The sequence below is a fragment of the Macaca nemestrina genome, chromosome 2, assembly GCF_043159975.1.
Source record: "Macaca nemestrina isolate mMacNem1 chromosome 2, mMacNem.hap1, whole genome shotgun sequence".
Classification (NCBI taxonomy): Eukaryota; Metazoa; Chordata; class Mammalia; order Primates; family Cercopithecidae; genus Macaca; species Macaca nemestrina.
In genome coordinates, this window is record NC_092126.1 from 141077203 (window position 1) to 141100531 (window position 23329).

Below are 23329 nucleotides of genomic sequence, written 5' to 3' on the forward strand. Positions count from 1 at the left end.
AGTGGATTTCACATTAATGGAATACTGGAGGATTACTGAAGTTCACTTTCCTGAGGGCTCCAGTTCATGTCTGGCTACTGTCATATAGGCCCAAAATTGCCATCTCAGCTGCACAGAGCCTCAACTTGATAAGCAAAGGTATTTTTCGTGCAAGAGCTGTCTTGCCTGTGGAGAGACTGATCTGGAGTGACTGTCAATAACAGCAACCACATTCCTGAAGTACCAATCTCTTCCATTTTAATTTCATAGACATGCACCGCTGGAACTATGATTATTACAGGATGAAGTCTCCTATAGGAAAGCCGGCCGAGGTAACAAAATCAAGCCCCATTAGCCTGTCCCTGGAGCACAAACTGTAAATGGCAAGAGGAGGGAAAGTCACACAGGAGAGGGCAAGTGATTGGAAATTGTAGAAAATGGGAGAATGTCGTTGCATGCCATGGTCTCATGGAGATTCATGGAACCTAGTAAATTAAAGTGCACATCCTTCCCTTAAATTGTCATTCTGCTTCAAGTTTACTTAACCGTATTTGGACAGACTTTTAGACGTCTCTGCTTCTTCCATTGCTTGTAGCTCCTAGATTTAAACGATCACCTGTTCTTTTTTGCAGTCAAGGTGGGGTGTGCCCCCAAACACGTAACATGTTTTGAAACTAAACAAATATCCACCATGAAATTAAGTTTCTTTGATGCTTTCTTTTTTCCTTGCAGAATTAGGTCAAGCAACTATTTCATTGCAACCCTGACTTGAATAAACAAGCACATGCGTGCTCATATAGCTATGTATACTCTCATGTGGGCTACTTTAGTGCATTGACTCAAATTACATTACTTTCAAGTATAAATAATACAATACTAATACAAACAATTTTGGGAGACAGTAAAGTTTAGTACTGGGCTCTATAATATTGTTTGTGTGTTTTTGGAAATCTGTACCATGCATTGGCAATCCAGAGAGTGCTAGTGGAGAGAGGGCTAAGACAATGGTTCCCAACTAAGGTTATTTCCTAGAGAATGGCTTCTCAACTTCAACACTGTTCACATTTTGGGCTAGATAAATCTTGGTTATGGGGAGCTCTCCTGTTCTTTATAGGATATTTAGCAGCACTCCTGGCCTCTGCCCTTAGATACCAGTAACATCTGTCCTCCTCTAGCCATGGCAATTAAAAGTATCTCTAGATATTGTCTAGAGTCGTCTGGTGGGGAGAGGGCAAGAAGAGCAGTTTAGAGTATGGCATGAAGTCCCAGGGGCAGGGTGTTGGGCTAACTCAAAGAGGCTTAGGGTTTTGAAGCAGTGAGTGGTGAGAGGAGAGGAATGATAGAAGAAATAACTGGACAACATATCTGTGGCACTTTTTTCCCCATGGCATTGCTACTTGTAAGATACACACACACATTCATGCTCATACTTTTTTTCTACATATGGCTTATATATATTGTGTAGTATAAAGTTTATGAGTTATAACATTGTCAAAGTTATACCACTGTCAGAGTTATACTTTTATCCTATATCCAGAAGCATAAGACAGTAACTTAAAATCTGACTGTTTTATTTAGAAATGTGCTTTCTTTTGGGTATTGTCAGGACTCTTGGTTCCAGTTTTAATTTGTATAATTGACAAATCCAGAGGTTTGAACAATTTCTCTGCTGGCTTCTGTTTCTTTTTGTGTCCCAGATCTGTTTTCCTTCATCTATAGCCAGGACAGGAGTAACTTGATTCTGAGAACCCTGAACCTACCCCAAAAGGTAAAGGAATCACCTTTCCCTATGTCCACAGATTAAAATGAGAAAAACATGTTTGGATTTGCTTGGGTCTTACATGTTCTTCTGACCCAGGCACTTTTCCAGGAGGATGGACAAGCCTGGATCATCTTAATTTCTACCCACCCCTAGCCCCCAACTTTCCAACCTTGCAAACAATCATAAGGAATGCTCCTCCCACCTCAAAAGAAGAGATGCTTTATTTAGTACTCTGAAGACAAAATGAAGCTGCAATTTCTTTATGAAAATCTTCACCCCAATTTTTCATTCCCTTATTTTGAGTGAGATGTTCATCCTCTACTTTAAATGTGCATTCTCTTATAGTAGTTCTCAAAGTCTGGTCCAGGAAACCTGAAGGGGTAATGAAAACTTTCAAATTGATGGTCAGATCAAAGCTATTTTTTTAATAATACTAAGAAGGTATTTGCCTTTGTCACTGTCAGTCTCTCACAAGTGTACAGTGGAGTTTTCCAGAGGCTGCATGACGTTTGATATCACATAAGAACAGATGCAGAAGCAAATAGGAGAATCAATTTGTCTATAATTGAGCCAAACATTAAATAAAGATTTACAAAAATTTAGAACATGTCATCCTCCTTATTATTTTTTGTTTTATGTAATATTTTCCCATTGAACATGTTATTTATGTTAATATGTAATAGACTTATTGTTATTTTATGAATTGAAAAGTGTTTTAGAAGTTTCCATTTTAATTTCTAATGTAGTAAATATCAAAAAACCTAATCCATTTATTAAAAGCTCTTTAGCATTCTCCCTAATTTTAAGAGTGCATTGTGTTTATATAATCTTACTTGAATACCTGAGCCATCATCAAGTTCTTGCCATGATGACTTTTAGAACTCCAACATTTCCAGCCCGGTGAAAGCCACAGAATCTTTTCAGCTCAAGCCCTCCAGTGGATGTTCGCAATTTAAAATTTCCCATTCTTTCCTGTATTTAGATGTCTCTTTGCTGTACAACAAGGAACTTACCAGTGGTCAGTACACATACTGGATTATAGGCAAGATAGCCATTTAAGGGTAGAGAAAAATGTAAGAATTTTTATTTATATGTTTTATGTCATTTGAAACAATTGTGATTTATATTTCATTATGTATATAACATCAGTAATATAGTACATGTGTGTACTTTAGAAATACAAATACCTAATTAGAGGTATATGCTTTCTTTTCTAGTAGAAAATATGCTATCGACAAAAGTGATACTTATCCTACAGTATTTGAGCCTGTTTTGGGAAAATTATAACTTGATACAGATTGAAAGAATAAATATTTCTTTTAGGGGATGTGATGGTTAGTTTTATGGTTCAATTTGACTGGACCACAGAGTGCCCAAATATTTGATCACATTTTATTCTGGGTATTTCCGTGAGGATGTTTCTGTATGAAATTAACATTTGAATTAGTAGATGGAATAAAGCAGGTTGCTTTCCCAAATGTGGGTGGGCCTTATGCAATCAGTTGAAGGCTTTAATAGAACAAAATAGTGACCTTCCCCTAGTAAGAGAGAATTTCCCTGTCCCTACTACCTTTGAAATGGGACATTGGCTTTTTTCCTGCATTCAGATTGAAACTGAAACATTGGCTCATCCTGCCAGCCTTCAGACTGGAAATACAACATCTCAAGTCTACTGGGCCTCGGGCCTTTGAACTTGAACTGGAAACACACCATCAGCTCTCCTGGGCCTCTAACTTGCTGACTCACCCTGCAGATTTTGGGACTTGTGAGCCTCCATAATTGTGTGAGCCAATTCCTTATAATAAATTTACACACACACACACACACACACACACACACACACACACACACACACAATCTTATTGGTTTTGTTTCTCTGGAGAACTCTGCTACAGGAGATTACACAAACTATAAAGGAAATATACTTTAGCATAAATTGAGTAATGATTTCTATAACTTCTTCAGTCTGAGAACTCATTCCTTCTGGTTACTGGATGCTTTACAAGTACAGAATGTGGAAATACGTTTCACATGAAGCAAGAATAGGAGTGGCTGCAACTGTTTCTGAATTTGTACTGTCTGTGAGGCCCTGGGCAATAAAGGTATTATTGCCTCCATTTTACAAATGCAGAAATCAAAGCTAAGAAAGAATACTTTGCCCAGGGTCCTACAGAAGTAAATAAGGTAGCTAGAATTTGAGCCAGCCTTTTTCTAACTCTGAAGACTATCCTCTTACTAGTTGACTATCCATAAAACAATTTTCTACCTATAAAGCTTTCTTGGACTTGACTATCCATAAAACAACTTCCCACCTACAAAGATGTAGGTAGGAAAGATAATTTTAAAAGTGTTTTAAATGTAGCATTGCCTACCCTGGAGTTCAGTTAAGCCACAATTGATTTATGGTAATTTGGGGAAATTTCATCAAGTTGGTATAGAATTATAGACTCCTGGGAGTAAGTGTGTGTGTGTGTGTGTGTGTGTGTGTGTGTGTGTTTGTGTGTGTGTGTGTGTGTGTGTCTATAAAGTGCCAAGCCTATTTCCAAAAAGGATAAAGGTATTTCCCACTGAGTAGAAAATGCTTGCATTCTTCACATACTTGTGCATGGATTTCCAAATTGATGGCTTTTTGCTTCAAAATTAGGCAGGAAATCAATCCTGGAAGTTATTGTGTGTGTAGCTCAATTCAGTAATGTGGTAAAATATTATTTCTTTCGTCCTCTTTATGCTATTTAGTTTCCACCTCATTCCTCATGGTAATAGAAAAATAGTCTATGATATTATAAACACATACTGATCTTTAAGATTCATTTCATATTTGTTTTAGCGTTCAGGAGGCACTTGGCTTTTGCATCAGTAGATCTCTGCCTCTTTAGGAAAGAAAACCAGGTCATGCCTTATATTTTACATATGTTTTACATGTATTTCCCTTCAAAAATATGTCATGGTATACTTAGTCCTTCTCTTTAAAGAAAACCATAATGTAGATCTCCTTAAGGAACATAAATAGTGATACATATATATAGAAAAGGACACACATTCTTTAGTGCAGTGGTGGGAACAAGTGATCTTCCTCCAGATGCCAGAATAAATAGATGTTCCTAGCAAAAAGCAGGGACTATATTTGGAACCTCCCCTATTCTGGAGTTGTAGATCTGATTACTTATGTAGAATCTCCCATTTCATATATAGGTGACAGTGTTCAGGAATCATTACCCCACAATATGGCACCTTAGCATTTGAGGAAACAGCCAAAGCAGACTGTACAAACTAGAAAGAATTCCCCTTCCCCCTTCCCCACTGAAGTAGGTCATAAGACCCTCATCCGGAGGGGTCCTGACTTATACCCAGAGGAAAGCAATATCACACATGGTTGCCAAGAAGAATTTGAACAAACAGAATTTGCTAAGTTCTTCCTGGTTTATTACTGTTAGATTATACCCTTCTGTCTTCCAATCATACTTCTGCACGGCTGTCCATTAAAAACACAGTTTTCCCTAGGTCTTTAATTATTCATTTCTAAATGATCTCTCATCATGTAAAACTTACATTAAATTAATTGTATGCGTTTCTCTTATTCATCTATCTTTTGTTGTAGGGGCTTTAGCCATGAACATTGATATGAGTTAGAAATATTTTCTCCCTTACACTGATACAGTTGGGCCTCCATATCCTTGGGTTCCACATCTGTGGATTCAACCAACTGTGGATCAATAATGTTTGAAAAAAAATACAATAAAAAATAATAAAAATTTTAAAACACAGTATAAAATCTATTTACATAGCATTTACATTGTATTAGGTGTTATAAGTAATCTAGAGATGATTTAAAGTATATTGGAGGTTGTGCAGGAATCACATGTAAATACTACATTATTTTATATAAGGGACCCCAGCATCTGCAGGGGGTTCTGGAACCAATTCCATGTGGATACCAAGGGATGACTGTATTCTCCAAATCCTGGACATGGGCATACCATATTTCTTAACATAGCTGCATACCATCTCTAATATTGTCTACATACCATTTTCTATAAATCTACTGAGTTTTAAACTAATTTTTGACATGAAGAAAGTTTATATCAATATAAATAGAAGTAAAATTTTTCACAAATGGAAAATAATAAAGTAAAAATTTTCACAAATAGAAAATTAACATAAAATAAATTTACAAATATTTACATAAGCATAACATAAATACACATCAATTTAAACTAAAATGTTTACAAAATAAAAATAATACTCTCTACCACCAGAAATGCAATGCCCATATTTTTAAAACTATGATTTCTCGTATATCTCTATTTCATGGTTGAAATTGTAGTTCAGAGCTCTCGCCATGGTTTCTACTACATACAAATCACTTATGTCAGTGGACAAGTTTTCTGCCAAGAAGTGCCAGATTGTCAGCCTCTGGGGCCTCCAGACCATGTTTCCTTCACTTCCAAAACGCCATTACGTCACCCACTGCATAGTTATCCAGTGCATATAGGATAAGCACTCAACGAAGAAAGGCAGGTCATGCTTTCAATTTTACATTTTGTTTTAGACATGTTCCTTTTCAAAACTATATCCCTGTGTAATTAGCCCTTCTGTCTTTAAAGCAAAGGAATTAAGCACTCAAATGGCAATCATCAGGAATGAGGCCCACTACAGTCTAGGAGCACCAGGGCAGTACAGAACAAAAAACTCAAGTTGAGAAACCAGTGATATCTGGGGTAAGTTACTTTGACTCACAGAACTTTAGTTATCACATCTATAAAATGAGATAATCCACTCTGCCTTATTGAGGCATTTCTTTTTATTAAAAACAGGTTTTGCTTTGTACCAGGAAAAATTGTAAGCACTTAGTAAGCATTAATTTATGTAGTCCTCCTAACAGCCCTTATGAGGCTGTAAAGGAACAAACAACCGTTTCTCTCTACTTACACTCAACATGCCACACTTCTTTGACCAGATGTGTGGGTGTTTTTCTGACACATCAATTTTCAGGTGCATAGTTATGATTCCATTTAATTCTATGCTATCTACCTGGAGTTAGAGTCAGATCCCACATGTTACAAACTCGGTCCCACATGAATGCCCCCTATTTCAGAGGCCAGTCCTAAATCGGGCTCCCCAGAACTTCTGGCCAGTTGACTATAAATTAGAGGTTCCCATGACCCCCTCCTTGGGTTCAGTCATTTGCTAGAGTGGCTCACAGAACTCAGGAAAGTGTTTTACTTATATTTACTGGTAAAGGATATTATAAAGAATACAGCTGAATAGCCAGATGGAAGAAATGCTTAGGGAAAGGTATGTGCAAAGGAGCACAGAGCTTCCATCCCCAAGCACCTCCATGTGTTCGGCAACATGTAAGCTCTCCAATTGCAGTCCTTTTTGGTTTTTACGGAGACTTCGTTACGTAAGCATGATTGATTAAATCATTGGCCAGTGGTGGTTGAGTCAACCTTCAGCCCCTCTTCCCTCCTGAGGCTATTTAGGAGTCTTGGGCCACCAGTCATTACCCTTCTAATAGATTTATCACTTTGGAGATTCCAGGGATTTTAGGAGCTCTGTGTCATGAAATGAAGAAGAAACAAATGAATACCAAATACATATTTCTTATTCTAAAGCACAATATCACAGAGGAAAAGAGAGTCAGTATCTTCATTTTATAAGGGAGTCATTTTATAAGACACAAAGAATCTAAGTAATTTGTAGAAGGTCACTCAGAAAGTGAAGAGCTGGGTTTTGAAAACCCAGATTCTGGACTCAATCATTACTCTATGCTGTATTTCTTCTTAGAGTATATGATATTATCCCTGTGAAAACAGTTAGACTCTGGCATTCTATAACTGTTTTCTGTGATATGTACTCTATCTTGTCTTTCTTTGCTTCACAGAAATGTAGGTACTATTTTCCCCTAAGTTGTTAATACTCAGATAAAGGACAAGCACCTATAGGAAATACCAAATTATAAATGTCCAATACATTTTTATATCACATCACATAATGTGACACATTAAACAGTTGCGGAATGTCAAAAAGTGGCATAATAGATGACTTGGGAATGTAGAGTGACAGGTTGTCAGTACAATTGTGCCAATTTTTTGTGATCATGGTAAACTCTGGAAAATTTCATTTCTGGTTTTGCAGATTGCCAGCACATTGACATTTCCTGTATGGTTTCCCAATGGGAAGGACAGAATTGTATTTAGCCAAATCTGATAATTTTCCTTAATGGAAATTGAAGGGGCTAAAATGCCTACCTACACTTGGATATGGGCTTCAATTTTTTGAAGATAATTATTTTCCTTCTTTGTTCCTGGGATATAGAGGCAGATCAGGTCGTTTTTCAGGATACTGAATTGTAGAAGTAGGCACTTATTGAATCAAGCCATTCAAATACAAGTTGAGTAAGTGCTCAGAGTAAGTGTCTATACTTAGGACAGGGTCCTGTACATTGTGGGGGTGTTTAGCAGTTTTGCCGTCATCTGCCCATGAGATGACAGTAGCAAACCCCATCTTCCCTGTGATTATGACAACCAAAAATGTCTTCAGACTTTGCCAATAAATTGCCTTTAGATATAATCACTGATTTAGAGCAATAGAATTTTTGGCTCTGTAGGGTAAATGAAATGCATCTGATAACAATAACTTAAGCATACCCTGAGAATGACCCCGTATGGCAGATGCACCTGAATGTGTGTTCCCAGCTAAGGAACCCGGGAATGACCAACAGAGAAATTCATTCCTTGTCTATGAGGAACATCTGAGCCTTCAGCTTCTCTATTGGAACTCAGGCCATACATGGGCTCAAGACCCCAAGTTTTGGGCTGAATGAAGGTTGCCAGGTGGAGGTTGTTTTGGAAAGGTTGCTAAGTGAAAATGCTATATAAACTGCACGCCCTTTGCAAATGGTTGCAGTTTTCCTGCCCAGTCCCCTGCCACTGGACTGTGGAGTTATCTCATTTAGCCCACTGCCACTGGGCTGTTTGTAAGGCGGTTCTCCTGTCCAGCCCAACACCACTGGACTTGCTCCGCAGTATGTAAGGCTCCAGTAAAATCCCATGTCTTGTTTGCTGTCCCTGGGTCTCTTTTTTCAGTTTCTTGAACCTACCTGGTGCCATCCCCTTTGGAGTCAATAGGGGTTCAGCGTGACAGGCTCTTTGTTGTAAATATTTGAGATTGATGATATCTTTGCACATATTTGAAAACTTTAGATTTGAGGATAGTAACTTATGGGCCACAATGCCAACTACAGCTCCGGTAATATTGCAGTATGATGGTTTTTAATGTGTTCCCTGGACTAACATTATCTTTTACAAATAAAATCAAATCACATCACTGGCCGAGTGTTTGAGATGTATTCTTTTCTCATTTTAAGGTTTATGTAAGTAATCTCTCCAAATAATTCTTAATAGCTGACAGATAAAGAGTCTTTTATATTTACAGGATGCTTTCAACTCAGTCTTTAATTTCCCCAGTAACTCTGAGAAGAGTTTTTATTCACCCATTTGTTGATTAGAAACAGAGACTTAAGAAGAGTAACTTCTGTCTATTGTGAGTTAGGGAGTTCAGAAAATACCACTGTTCTGAGTAATATTAGGTGAGAAGAGTTTTCTTGCTGATTAAAATCCTCAAGTAAAGCTCTTATATATAAGACTTTTTCCTATCCTCGAGAGCAGTGTCAAAGGCTTCTGCCTGTTTCTTTCTCCTCATCTCCAAATTCTAAACCATGTACTGCAGTTTCCTATGTTGATGTCACTGGTTGTTCACCCTGGGACGTCCTATAGACTGGAGCATCTGTCTCTATCCTCTCCAATGAGCTGCCCTGATTATGTTACATCAAGACAACTTGTGAAGCTCAGCATCTCAAGTTTCTGGCCTTACAACTGATAAGCAGCATAAGCCATTCCCACTGCTGTTCTCAATCACCTCCCTGTCTTAAATAGATTCATAGATCCCTAGACTCTTAAGTGTCTTCCAGACCTGTTTATCTTGTAGTCAAGACCCGGAAATTAGACTTCCAGAAAAAAAAGCTCTTCAAGGCAGATTCTTCAAGGTGATGGTGCCTGTGTCACTTTGATAGGAAACCTCCTACACTGTGTAATACTGTCATCTCAAGGAAAGCCACTGTTCATTAGCTTAAATTGTCAGCTTTATGGTTCAGTGAAAAAAATATACATTTTCCCTACGGTAATGACTTTTTTCTCACTTTGTGAGAGCTGTAGGGACCCTTGTTATCAAGAGATAATCATATTCTAGTGGTGCTACTTATTGTGCCCAATGAAAGTCCCAAGGATGTGATTATCTCTTAATAACTCTAAAGCCTGTTATACATCATCTTGTATTTTGTTTATTTTGAGTGTGTGGTGGGGAGCCCATGAGTGATCTCTGTGGTTGATAGTATTTGTTGTGAAATGATAAAAGAATCAAATGACCATTTGTTTGCTTGTAGCTAGACAGCATGATTAGAAATGCATCCCAATTCCGATTGAAAAATGCATTTAAAAGTAATCTCTTGCTTAGTATTAGTTTAATAACCCTGATGTTAATACTAAATTATATCAAGCAAAGCTAATGGAAATTCTGAAAATAAACATGGATAATTTAATATCTACGTGACCTTTACCTTCTACAGAAAATTCAGGTTGGGTTTTAACAACCAGTGAAGGAAGTAGACACCCATGAGAAATACCTGCTGATTCTGTAATGGAAAATGCCATCAGTAAGTTAAGCAAAATAGGAGAGATATAAGGAAAAGCCTATTAAATACAATGGCCTTTTAGAATATGGACAGTTGTTAAATGCTAACTCTTACCTCTCACTTTATGCTATCCTTTGATGTTCAAATAATGTTAATAATAACAGGTATCATTAGTTGAATACCTGCTATAGACTGGATTTGTTTTGTATCATTTTATTTATTATTATGATTATTATTATTGAGATGGAGTCTCACTCGGTCACCCAGGGGATCTTGGTTCACTGCAACCTCTGCCTCCCAGGTTCAAGCAATTCTCCTGCCTCAGCCTCCTATGTAGCTGGAATTACAGGTGTGTGCCACCACATCTAGCTAATTTTTTGTATTTTTAGTAGGGACAGGGTTTCATCATGTTGGCCAGACTGGTCTTGAACTTCTGACCTCAAGTGATCTGCCCCCTTCGGCCTCCCAAACTGCTAGGATTACAGGTGTGAGCCACGGCAGCTGGCCCATTTTATCTTTAGAAGAACCTTTCAAGGTAGATAATTTTGGCCGTGTTTTACAGATGATAAAAACAGACTATAAGAGGTTACATAACTTGGTTGAGTTCATGCAGCAAATAAGTGGTAAAACTTAGACTCAAATATGCCTTTAGAACCTATATTTTATCCACTGATTATTTAAAGGCATAATGTACAGAGTGACTAAGCACAATTATAGGAGACTTGTAATCAATGGTGATCATATGCACATTTATTGTTAGGCGAATCCAGGTGTGACTCTAATGGGCAAAGTACAGAGATCACTCTTTCGTCCCTCCTAATCTTACATGCTATGTCTGTGAGAACTGAAAGCTTTAGAGATGCCGCATCTGGGTTTGAACATGTTCATTAGAATTATTTTCATGCTCTTACCTGTCGCTTGGGAAGGGTTGTTTTTGTTCTTAATAAATAACCGACACACCTTTTGGTTTTGAGTTATTTGGAAAGGGTCTAGATGAGGGCTGTTTGTTCCCTAGGGTAAAATCATCCTTTTTGACCTAGGCCTTGCCAGCTGCTGCATCTATTTGCTATTAGCTGCGAAACTCTGCAGTCATTCATGGATTTCTGGTTCCTTTGTTGTAAAATTGCGAGTACATTTATGTTGACAACAGCTGATTTGTTCAAAGATTGGACCCAATCTTTCTGGGCAGAGGGAGATTCATCTATTTATTCACTTGGTTGTGTATTAATTTCCTGCCTATTTTCACATGTGATTTTATTTAGTTTATAATAAAAACTTTAACTTAGGATAGGTACAAGTTATGGATTGAACATGGAAAGTTTAGTGAATTTTTCATGATTAAAAAAATTATAATGTTACTTAGCATTTACTGTTTGCATAGTATGAACTGGGCACTGTTCTCATGGATTACATCAGTCTTGCCTCAAAACAACGCTAAAGGTAGGAATACAATTATTAGGCTCATTTTATTCGAAAGGAAGCTGAGCTTAAGGAAGGTGGGTAAAATGAAAGGTCTTGCCTTGTGTTCGCCTCTAGGGAGAGACTATTAGCCAATCAAGTGCAATAGATTCAGTATATCTCCCCCTGTAAAGCAGCACAAAAGTGGCCAAGAAAAAAAATCCTGTTTTTTTTTTTTTTTTTTAACCTTCTTTCAAGGTGTGAAATTGGATATCTATCTGCTTGAATCATCTCTGTTCATGCTGGCTAATCTAAGATGGGAAGTTTTAACTATGTCTACTTTTTCCCCTAACAAGAATATGACAACTCAACATTTTTCCAGTGAGGTGTGAATAAATAATTCCTGCTTATATAATCAGCAACCTCTCAGCATTAACTGAGGCATCATTAGATACTTCCTTTTAAGATCAGTTATGAAAACCCACTGTGAAAGTGGAACTTATTTTGGCATAACCCTTAGTTTATATTAACTAAGACTGTAAGTTGGATCTATTCACTCATTAAGCATACATTAAGCACCTGTTTTAGCCCAGGCTGTACTAGCCTCTACGCCTTCAAATGGAAGAATGAGACAACACAGGTACATACTTTCCCACAGTAAAAGTTATGTGTGTTTTGGGGTGAATGGAACAGCGATAAACATTTCGTGATGAGTGTTACGCTAAAAACATGTGCTGAATGTAACTGGAGCACAAGATCCATTGTGGTCCTGAAAGGTTATGGTTTTATTAAAAGGATTATTCCAAAAGTAATATTGTCTTACTGTTCTACATACATTTTGATGACATTTGTTGTTTGTTTGGGTGAGGGAGGTGGCAAAGTAGAGTAGTAATTTTATTTTGACAGCAAATCCCAGGAGGTCAGGAACCTTGGTCTGTTTCTTTTCTCCTAGTAAATACTTTTTGAATAAAAAAATTAATGTCAATGTAAAAGCTATTGGTCTATGATAGTAAAGGAACAGTTGATTATGATTCATATTCATGAGCCAGGAATTTTTATATATGGAAGTTTCCTTACAAATTTGTAAGTTGTTAGCATAGCAGGGTGGTTTGTGACTTATTTCTATTAATTGCTCACTTATTTGTCTCCCTTATTTCTATAGGCACAAAGCAAGGACTTTGTATTACAGAAAACTTAGCTTCAGTGGGCTTATGATTTCTTAACTAGTAACCATTTAGTTGTAATATACAGAAACTTAAACTAGCTCACATAATAAGGATTGTTGAAACCATATGCCAGGAGAAATGATAGCCATCTAAGCACAAAAAAAAATTATAGGTAAAACCTAACCTCATGGGGACTTGACTTAGGACGTCAGGAAATGTGGCTGCCCCTCAACTTTTGCCCTATTTTCAATTCTTCATTTCTCATGTGGATCAGGCGTAAGGATGTATGTAATCTTAACTCTGGTTTTCTCTAAAGTCTTATTTTTTCTGGTTCTCTCAAGACTGGCTTCTTTAACAATAATTCCAACTTTACATGCCTCAAACTCTCAAGTGTTGCAATTCAAAATCTCTGAGAGAGCATCTTGTTGACTTAATATGAGTCAAGTGTTAATTGATGGATCAATAGCTGTAGCCTATTAGGTTGAATCACATAGAACATAGGGCTGTTCTTTTCAGGAGCACCAGGTGGGATGCATTCTTTACGAAGGAGATATCGTTTCACAGGCCTTCTTGGGGTCAGTCCCATATATTCCTCCTCACTCTTCTTACCTTTCCATCCTGCTTTCTATTCTCTTTGACATTGCTCTTTGCTCCGTCGTAGCTAACTGACCTGATAAATGCATTCATGATATGTTAACTCACCCAACAGATAAGTTCTTTTGGCCAGGATTCCCTCTGGATGCAATTTAAAAAATCAAAGGAGTGAATTTAATAATGTTTTCTATAATGGGCAAGTATTTGGGAGCATATGGTTTCTTCTGGTGATGATAGTGCTTTCTGTGTGTACAGTCGCCATTCATGAGACTATCCATAATGTATGAGAATCTCTCGCCAATGTTACTACTACCAGTGGATACTGTATCTAGTGGCTAAACTGAATAGCTAGTCTGCACTATGTAACTTAATTATTAATTTGAGGATTGAAATAATTCTTTGAGGATGAATACTGTTATTGTCCCCACTTTAAAAGTAGAACTGAGGATTATATCAATTAAAGAATTGCTCAAGATCACATGATTAGTAAAAAAATTGAACCAATATCCCATCCCAAGAAATTTATCCCAGAGCTTATGCTCTCAAATAAGAGGAACATAATTATTTTATATAACTATTTTATATTTTATATAATTATTTTATATTTTATATAATTTATATAACTTAAATTTTCGTTTCAAGTATTATTCCACTGGACAGGGTAAACGTAATCTCCACCTTCTTTCTGTGAAGAGGAAAAAATATATATGACAAATTTTTAGTAATATTGGAAAAAATGAAAAAAATTGACAAATGTCTGTAGGATTATTACAATTTTAATTGTTATTGATAGGTGGGCTGGAGTTGCAAATGATGCCAATAGCTGTAAATAGAGCTTTAGTTTTATATCAGTTGCTGTCCTTAATGTAAGAAAGATATGTGTTTAGATACATACTAAACTTTTGTAGCCAGCTCATATATATACAGCTGGTAACTGACCATATTAAAACCAAACAGATGGTGATGTATTTGTGATTCAGAATTAATGTGAATATATAATTTTTCATAATCCATAGGAAACATTTTCTTACACACGTCATCATTTATGGAATTTTACTTGTTTTAGGGGTATATGAGAAAGGTCAGGGATAATTTTATATTTCTGAATATATTAGCAATATGAAGAATATCTGTTTAGTCCCTACCTTCTGGTTGTTATTGATATTATCCTGAGAGTAAAGATAGTCAGGTATTTAATATAAAGGTGAATTATTTTGCAATTCAGCCAGAGAAGGCATACACTTAATAAAAGATGATGTATTTATGGCTAATCAAGAAAATATAATATTTTTATCCCAATCAATTATGGTATATTTAAGAATAAGCCAGAGTAGAATTGTACGATTAAAGATATTTCTGATTAGCTAATCTATATTATATATATCTACATAAAATTGGATTTTCAGTTATTAAAACTACAAGACAGTTATTTTACAAAGAAGTGATCTACAGCAGAAACTTGGTTAGAGGATACACATATGAATAAACATGAAAATATAAATATATACTTTTATTCTAGGTAAAAGTAAGTGTGTGTGTATATATATATAATTTTTTAGGAAAAATAATAGTTCTTCAGGAAAAATTCTGAGACAAAAATTATTTCACAATTAAAGTTTAAGTTGGTAGCTTTAAGAGAGTGTACAATTTACGTGAAGAGTGTTTTTGTTAGGTACCCTCATTTTATGTATTCATATACCTAACAAAAATTATAAGACATCTCCATTTATTGCTCAATTTTTATTATTTTAAAATCCTTTTAATGTACCCTCTTAAGAAATTGTCTCTTTTATGGAGTCTGAATGCCATAAAATATTGCAGGCTTCTAGAGCCATCATACTAACAAGGGAAAGATAGAGTGGTGATGGTTTTTCAAAAGTCACTCAGCTCATAGGAGGCAAGGCGGAGAATGGATCCTGGATCCTAATCTACACAATTCTATTAAGCTGGAAATCCATACCAAATGTATTTAATTTTTACTTCCTCCTAATCCAATATAATTTAGTTTTAGAAAGGGAAGATTACAGGTAAGCATCTCCTACCCATAAGCCGATCTATACTTGGAAAAAAACATATTTATTTGTGTATTTTTCTCTTTTTATTCTAGAAATCACTGACATAGAGTAACTCCACAGCATGTGTCTCCAAGAGTTTCCCTAAAAGGTAAGCTTCCCACAAGGGAAGATTTTCCTTATGTGCACCTTGATTAGCATCCTTAGTTTCTATGGAAACATTGAAAACCTTCCCTTACAGAGTGATAGCATGAGATTGTTTTTGATGTTTTTATGAATGTTGAAATTAATGAAAGTAGTGAAGTTACATAAATTAAAGCCTGAAACTAAGAAATAGAGACTATTTCCATTTCTCTCTGGAGAAGATACTTGAGGTAGGTTTTCTGTACTTTAGATTAATTTGGTAATTCAAAAATGTTTGAATTTGTAATCATAGAAAGTGTATTGGGAGTAAAGTAAAGGTTGTTGCACTTTTGTCAAATGGTTTTATAGGAGAGGATGTTTTAGCAGTCAAACCAACACAAGTATTAAGTTAATGCAGTCCTATAAATACTCAGGTCTTGAAGCTTTCAAAGGGATAAAACATGAGAAATGTAACTCATTGTCTACAATGTATGCAATTTTTTTCTATAGATCTAAAACAGTAAAATGGATATGTTTTACTTTCCTGACGCTGATCTAATAAAGTAATCGGTGGCTTAAAACAATGGAAATGTATTCTCTCACAGTTGTGGAATCTATAAGTTTGAAATGAAACTGTCGGCAGGAACATGCTCTCTTGAAGGCTCTTAAGGAGGAATCTTTCTTTCCTTCCTCTAGCTTCTGGTGGTTGCTGGCAATTTTTGGTGTTCCTTGGCTTTTAGATGCATCACTCAAATCTCTGCCTCTATCTTCAATTCATGTGGTTGTCTCCCCTATGTGTGTCCAAATATTCTTCTTCTTAGGAAGATACCAGTCATTGAATTAGGGACCATGCTAATCCAATATGATCACATCTTAACTTGATTTTTATTTGTAAAGACCCTTTTTAAAAAGTCACATTCACAGATTTTGGAGATTAGGGTTTCAACAGATCTTTTAGGGGCATCTAATTCACTCATAACAGTATACCTTAAAAGAGAGTCTAGTGACATTAAAGTTAATTATTGTTAACAAGGTGTTTATGGGAAAAAAAATCATAACATGGGGTGGAAGAAGGTGTCATTCCATTGGTATACATAAAATGCTGTTTATTTTACTGATACAATAATTTTCTTTTGATGGCCAACTTTTCTCCCAAGCAAGATAAAAATTAAATATTCAGTATAGGGTTTGATAACATTGGGTAAAATATTAGTGTATAATTCTGATTCTCAGATTTTTAACACCCTCAATTAAAAAAAAATAGTAAGCCTGGACAACAGTGAGACCCTGTCTCTATGAAAAACAGAAAAATGTATCTGGATATGGTAGTGCATGCCTGTAGTCCTACTGCTGGGGAGGCTGAAGCGAGGGGATCGCTTGGGCCTGGGAGGTCAAGACTGCAATGAGTTCTTATTGCACCACTGCACTGTAGCCTGGGTGACAGAGCAAGACCTTGTCATAAATAAATAAAAAATATATATACACACACATATATAAAATACATATTTATGACATATATGACATATATTTATATATGTATTTATATATGTATATATAAAAATACATGTCATAAATATATATATGTATTATACACACACACACATATATATATATAAAGAGAGTGTGTCAGAAGTTTATTTCACTTGATTCCTCAGATCTTTTTCATAAGCTAAGGTTGAGTAAGGTATTTTTTAAACAATTTGCTATTGTTCTGTAACAAACCATCCCAAAACTCAGTGGCTAAAAATAATAACTGTTTATTATTTCCTATGAGTCTGTGGGATCAGCTGCTTGAGTCTTCTTATCTGGAACAGACTCTGCAGTATTGACTGGGTATGTTCCTAGGTCTGAGTGCAGCTCTCAGGTCAGTGCAAGCTGTTCCACGAGGTCCCTGTCCTCCAGCAGAAACCAGGTTTCTCAAGGCAGCAACATTATTCCAAGACATTCTGAGTGTCCTCAAGCTTGTTTAGTTGTGCTGTATTTTCCCTTGCTTTTACTTATTCTGTTCTTTCTCCTTGGAATATTCTGGGTTTTTTTTTTCCATCTTTGATCAACTCTTTTTATTGCACTTGAAAATTTATTTTCTTTATGGAGACTTCTCTGGTTTCTTTTTATCCTATTCATTCATATATCTTTGTGTAGCTGAAGATATTGAACTCAAATGCCTGTTAGGGTGAGGTTTCCCTCTTGTGCCAACATCATTGTAAACAATATGATAATCACATTGTCCTGTAATTGCTAGCTTAATTATCTTACCTTCCCACTTTGGACTTCTGAAGCCAGGGATTGCATCTTCTTCTTCTTCATGGTATTCCAAGAACCTAGCAGTGCATGCATAGAGGATGTCTTCCATAACTATCCATGGAAAGAAGGAAAGATTTAATGACATCTTCCCTATTCTAAATCCTCTCTTAAAATATAAGTTGGTGAACCTTTCCAGAGTTTGGACTGAAAGGCAGGAGGTAGGTTCCTTCCCATTTTGATGATGCCCCTTGGGCTCTACTCAGAGAGGGCCCAGGCACCCTCTGGTGCTGCCAAGGCCTTTCTTCCTCTACTACAGATTGTAAAAATTGTAGTCTGTGGGACAGAATATCCCCAAAACAGTTAATTTGGTTTACGTATTAGCTCTTTTTAACATAGTAATTTCAAAAATAAAAATGAAGTTTAACTTGTTGCCAGCACTTAAAAATTCAGAGATTTTACATAAAATGATGTTTTAAATTCTCTTAAAAGAAATCATAATAACTTTCTATCCTGGACAGTGCATTTCCAGAGGACAAAGAGGGCTTAGCTGAACAGTAGTAGCCTTCCAATGCCCTCTCCGGTTTGTCACACCATGCCATTTGTTATCTATCTAGCTCCAGTAGGCGTTTGAATTCAATATCCTTAGCTACCCAAAGATACAGGGATTGATACAATGTGGAGGCTTAGCTTTGCTTCTAAATGTCTGAACAAGGAAGTGTCAGTGGCTGAATGGGCCATCTAGTTCTTCTTATTATATATCCATCAACTAAGTAGAAATGATTTTGGCTTTGTTTTCAAAGCTCTGTGCTTGAATCCCTGCATCTAATGTTTGAACAGATAACTTAACCTCTCTGACCCTCTTTTTTTACCCATCTGTAAAAAGGAGACTGTGATATTCTTCATAGGCTTGGGTCATGTTAGGTTACTTTATTAATGCCAGAAAATATAGTCTAACCTGCACACATAGGGAAAATAGAAGAAGATAGTTACATTCTTCTTTTTCTGAATTGGTACAAATAATTTTCATCTTTTGTTAAGGTACATTATCAATTAAAATACACTAGCAAAATGAAGTACTGATATATGCAACAAATGGGATAAACCTTGAAAATATTATAAATAAAAGAAGCATGACCCCAAAGGTCATATATTATGTGATTCCATGTTGATATGATTTGGCTGTGTCCCCACCCAAATCTCATCATGTAGTTCTCATAATCCCCACCTGTCATGGGAGGGACCCGGTGGGAGGTAAATGGATCAAGGGGGCAGAGACCCTCATGCTGTTCTTGTAATAGTGACTGAGTTCACATGAGATCTGATAGTTTTAGAAGGGTCTTTCCCCCTACTTCACTCTCATTTTTCTTCCTGCTGCCATGTGAAGAAGGATGTGTTGGCTTCCCCTTCCACCATGATTTTAAGTTTCCCGAGGCCTCCCCAGTCATGCTGAAGTGTGAGTCAATTAAACCTCTTTCCTTTATAAATCAGTCTCAGGTATGTCTATTTTAGCAGCATGAGAATGGACTAATATACATGTATAGGAAATACCTAGAATAGGCAAAACTATGGAGACAGAAAGTAGATTAATAGTTTCCAGAAACTAAGGAGAGATGCAAGTGGGGAGTGACTGACTACTAATGGTCACAGGATTTATTTTGGGAGGTGATGAAAATGTTTTGGAATTAGGGAGTAGTGATGGCTGCAGAACCTTGTGAATACACTAAAAACCACTGAATTGTGCAGTGAATGGTGAATTTTATGCATCTCAATAAAGTAATAGATAAGGAAATATGTTTTAGGAAAACAAAATTTCATCTTCAGCTGAGGCAGAAGAATAGGATCTGGAGGCAGGGTAAACCTAAGGGCAATTTGCACTGACTTCCTAGAACTGAATCCAAAGGAAACCTCACCTCCCACAACCAGTTAACAAAAGGATTAGAGACTATTCCCTTTGCACTGCATTGCCCATGAAAAATGGGAAGTACTTCTGATTGATCCCCTCCTCCTGCAACCAGTCACACTGGTCAAGGGCCAAGTCTTCACGTGTAATAACTTTGTAACTTCACTTCAGCCTCTAATTGGCCCCCTCCTGCAACCAATCAGACATTTGCATAAGGTGTAACTTTGTAACTTTGCTTCAGTCCCTGATTGGTCACTCTCTGCAACCAGTCAGACTGGTCATGGGTCACTCCTTCATTTACATAGTGTGTAACCACGTAACCAATGGGAAACCTCTAGAGGGTAAACCCCAGAAAATTCTGTAACCAGTGCTCTTCAGCTACTTGCTCAAGATTGCTCTCACTATGTGGAGTACACTTTAATTTCAATAAATCTGTGCTTTCATTGCTTCATTCTTTTGTGGCTTTGTTTGTGTGTTTTGTCCAATTCTTTGTTCAAAATGCCAAGAACCTAGACAATTCATAGTCAAGACCCTCCACTGGTAACGTACCTATGGTGACATTCTCAGTCTTTTTTGCATTGCTATAAAGGAATACTTGAGGCTGGGCTGTTTATAAGGGAAGAGGTTTATTTGGTTCATGGTTCTTCTGGCTGTACAAGAAGCATGGCACCAGCAACTGCTGGTAAAAGGAAACTTCCAATTACGACAGAGGGAAAAGGGGCAGCAGGCATGCCACAAGGTCAGAGAGGGAGCAACAGAGAGAAGAGAGAGGCCAATCTCTTTTAAACAAATAGCTCTTGCATGAACTAATACAGCAGGAATTTACTCATTACCCATGGAAAGGCACTGAGTCATTCATGAACAGTCTTCCTCCGTGGCCCAAACACCTCCCACTAGGCCCCACCTCCAATCTAGGTGTCAGATTTCAAGATGACATTTGGGATTGACAGACATCCAAACTGTATCAGCGATATAACAAAATAAGCAGATTGTCATTCAAATCCATGCACACTGCCCGCCTGAGAGTCCTGTCCGACCTGACTGCCAAGGGCAAAGGCCAGGTCAAATTTTTTTTTTTTTAGATGGAGTCTAGCTCTTTTGCCCAGGCTGGAGTGCAGGGGCGTGATCTCGGCTTACAGCAACCTCTGCCTCCTGGGTTCAAGCGATTCTCCTGCCCCAGCCTCCTGAATAGCTGGGATTACAGGTGCCTGCCACCACGCCCAGCTAATTTTTGTATTTTTAGTAGAGATGGGGTTTCACTGTGTTGACCAGGCTGCTCTCAAACTCCTGAACTCATGATCTGCCCACCTCAGCATCCCAAAGTGTTGGGATTACAAGCATGAGCTGCGGTGCCTGGCCCAAGTCAAATTTTTAAATGTCAGGATTCATAGTTTCATGCTGAGATTCTGAATGATGGGGTCAGACAGGAATGAGTTTGTATTCTAAATATTTCACTGAATACCTCTCTCTTATTTCTCAAAATGTGAAATAAGGGTACTGATTAGCCCTTTTGTTAGCTTAGGAAAAATAAATGTCATGAACCTGTTGTGGTGCCAGTTAGGAAATAGACCCTCCATAATTGATACTTTTGTAATTAGTATTATTTGGTTGTAAATATTAGGCTATCACATTAGATTTTTGGCAGCTCAACTGTTCCAGGGTTGGCTTTTCTCTTTCTGGCATCTTAGCCAGAAAGAAAATAATGGCTAGAATTTCTGTTGGCACTTAATTAATTTAATCAGCCCCCGAGGGACTTTTGATGTAACAGGGAAATAGGTGACAGAGAAACATGAGTTTTATTCTTTCTATGTTCTCTTGGTAGTTGACAGAGCCTTCCCTAGCAGAGGTAACATTACCTGTGCTGAGAGAAGAGTATTAACATACTGTAAGTGAGATGTTAGAACTAAGAGAACACATCCCTGTGGCCTTATATTAGAATGTTTCATGCATATGCTTCTGAATACAATTTAAGCTGCTGCCAATAAGAAAATAAGCACTGCCTGAAAATGTGATTCGATTGTCCATCATTATTATTATTTATGATTTTTTTATCCTTTCAGTCACATTTTAGAGATTCTTTTTAAAAAACCTTTGTTTTTAGAAATTGAAATGAAAATTATAATTGGAAATATAAAGGATAATTGTGTTATTCTGTGAAGTATTTTATAAGCTGTAATGTTAAGCAGAAATTTTTAATCTTAATTATGAAAAGAGTATGTATATGAATTGCTCCATTTGATCCAAGTGATGCTAATGCTTTTCCTTATGGTTAATGGAAAGGATTATGCTATGTTGAATAGCTAGAATATCAGGAGCATGAGTGTCATTTGTTCTCCCAAAAACTATTTTTTGGGAGGCTAAGTAGGTGCCAGAACATGTATTAGGACCAGGTGATATGGTGCCAAATAATATATGTAAATCCCCTGGAATTTTGAGTTTGCTATCTAATAGGGGGACCAATAACATACAAATAGAAAAAATACATATTGTGCTAAGTGCTGTAAAGGAAAGGAAGAGAATATTATGATCGGGAAGCAGAGGTTATAGTTCTGCACCACAACTAATTTATTGTGTGACCCTCTCATAGGCTACTTATCATGAATGGGCACCGAGTTTCTATTAATTTGATGAATTAATCCTTGGGCCATTATGGCATGATCCTGTTTTTATTCCTGGTAATGTTTGTTGACAAAATATTACTTCATTTAAATTAAATATGCCTGAGATTTCCCTTCTAATTTGTTTCCAGCCTTTATGTGTAATTTTAGGTGTTTCTCCTTTCAGCAGCGTGTAGTTGGATTTTTTTTCAGTGTGAATTCTCCCCCTTTTTTTTTTTACTAAGGGAGCTGAATTTTTTTGCACTTATTTTGATTCCTGAAATATTGTTAACATTCTTTCCATCACCTTATTTTTGTATCAGGTTGTTTCTAAATGTTTCTCCACCTTCTACTAAATTAACTGATTTTCTTAATTCCGTTATTTCTTATTATTATTTCGGATTTTTCACTGTTTCCATTTTTAGTGTGCTCCACCAAATTTTAACCTTAGCAAAGTCAAATTTAATAATATTCCCAAATAAGATCTAAAATTCTTTAACTCAAATTGTATCACTCGAAGTTCCAAGTTGTTCTTCTATGCATATTATTTTAGTTCAACTTTTTCTTCCTCTTAGTAATTATTATTATATTTAATACAGTCAACGCTTAACTTACATAGGTTTTCTTATATATTGACCAGTTTATTTCTCATCACTGCTTCCAGCATCTCACTTCCTTTGAGTGTTAAGTTTCTTTTGCTCAAGGTACCCATTAAATTTTTAGTAGCTTCTGTTAATGGTAAGTTCTTTAATTTTTGTGTATTATTAAGTATTATTCTTTTGCTGTTATTTTTGAATAATGTTAAGCTAGGATTGTAATTCTTAGTTGATGGTATTTTCCCTCTCAATACCATAAATATATT

General features: G+C 36.5%; 1 protein-coding gene across 11 annotated transcripts in view; it reads left to right on the forward strand.

The window, feature by feature from the left end:
- LOC105477607 (contactin 4) overlaps window positions 1–23329 on the forward strand; it is a 1037214-nt gene that overhangs the window by 288832 nt on the left and 725053 nt on the right. For all 11 annotated transcript variants that reach the window (XM_071092102.1, XM_071092103.1, XM_071092099.1 and 8 more), the window contains one exon: window positions 15699–15754. The gene's annotated coding sequence lies outside the window, so the exon portion shown is untranslated. The remainder of the gene's footprint in view (window positions 1–15698; window positions 15755–23329) is intronic.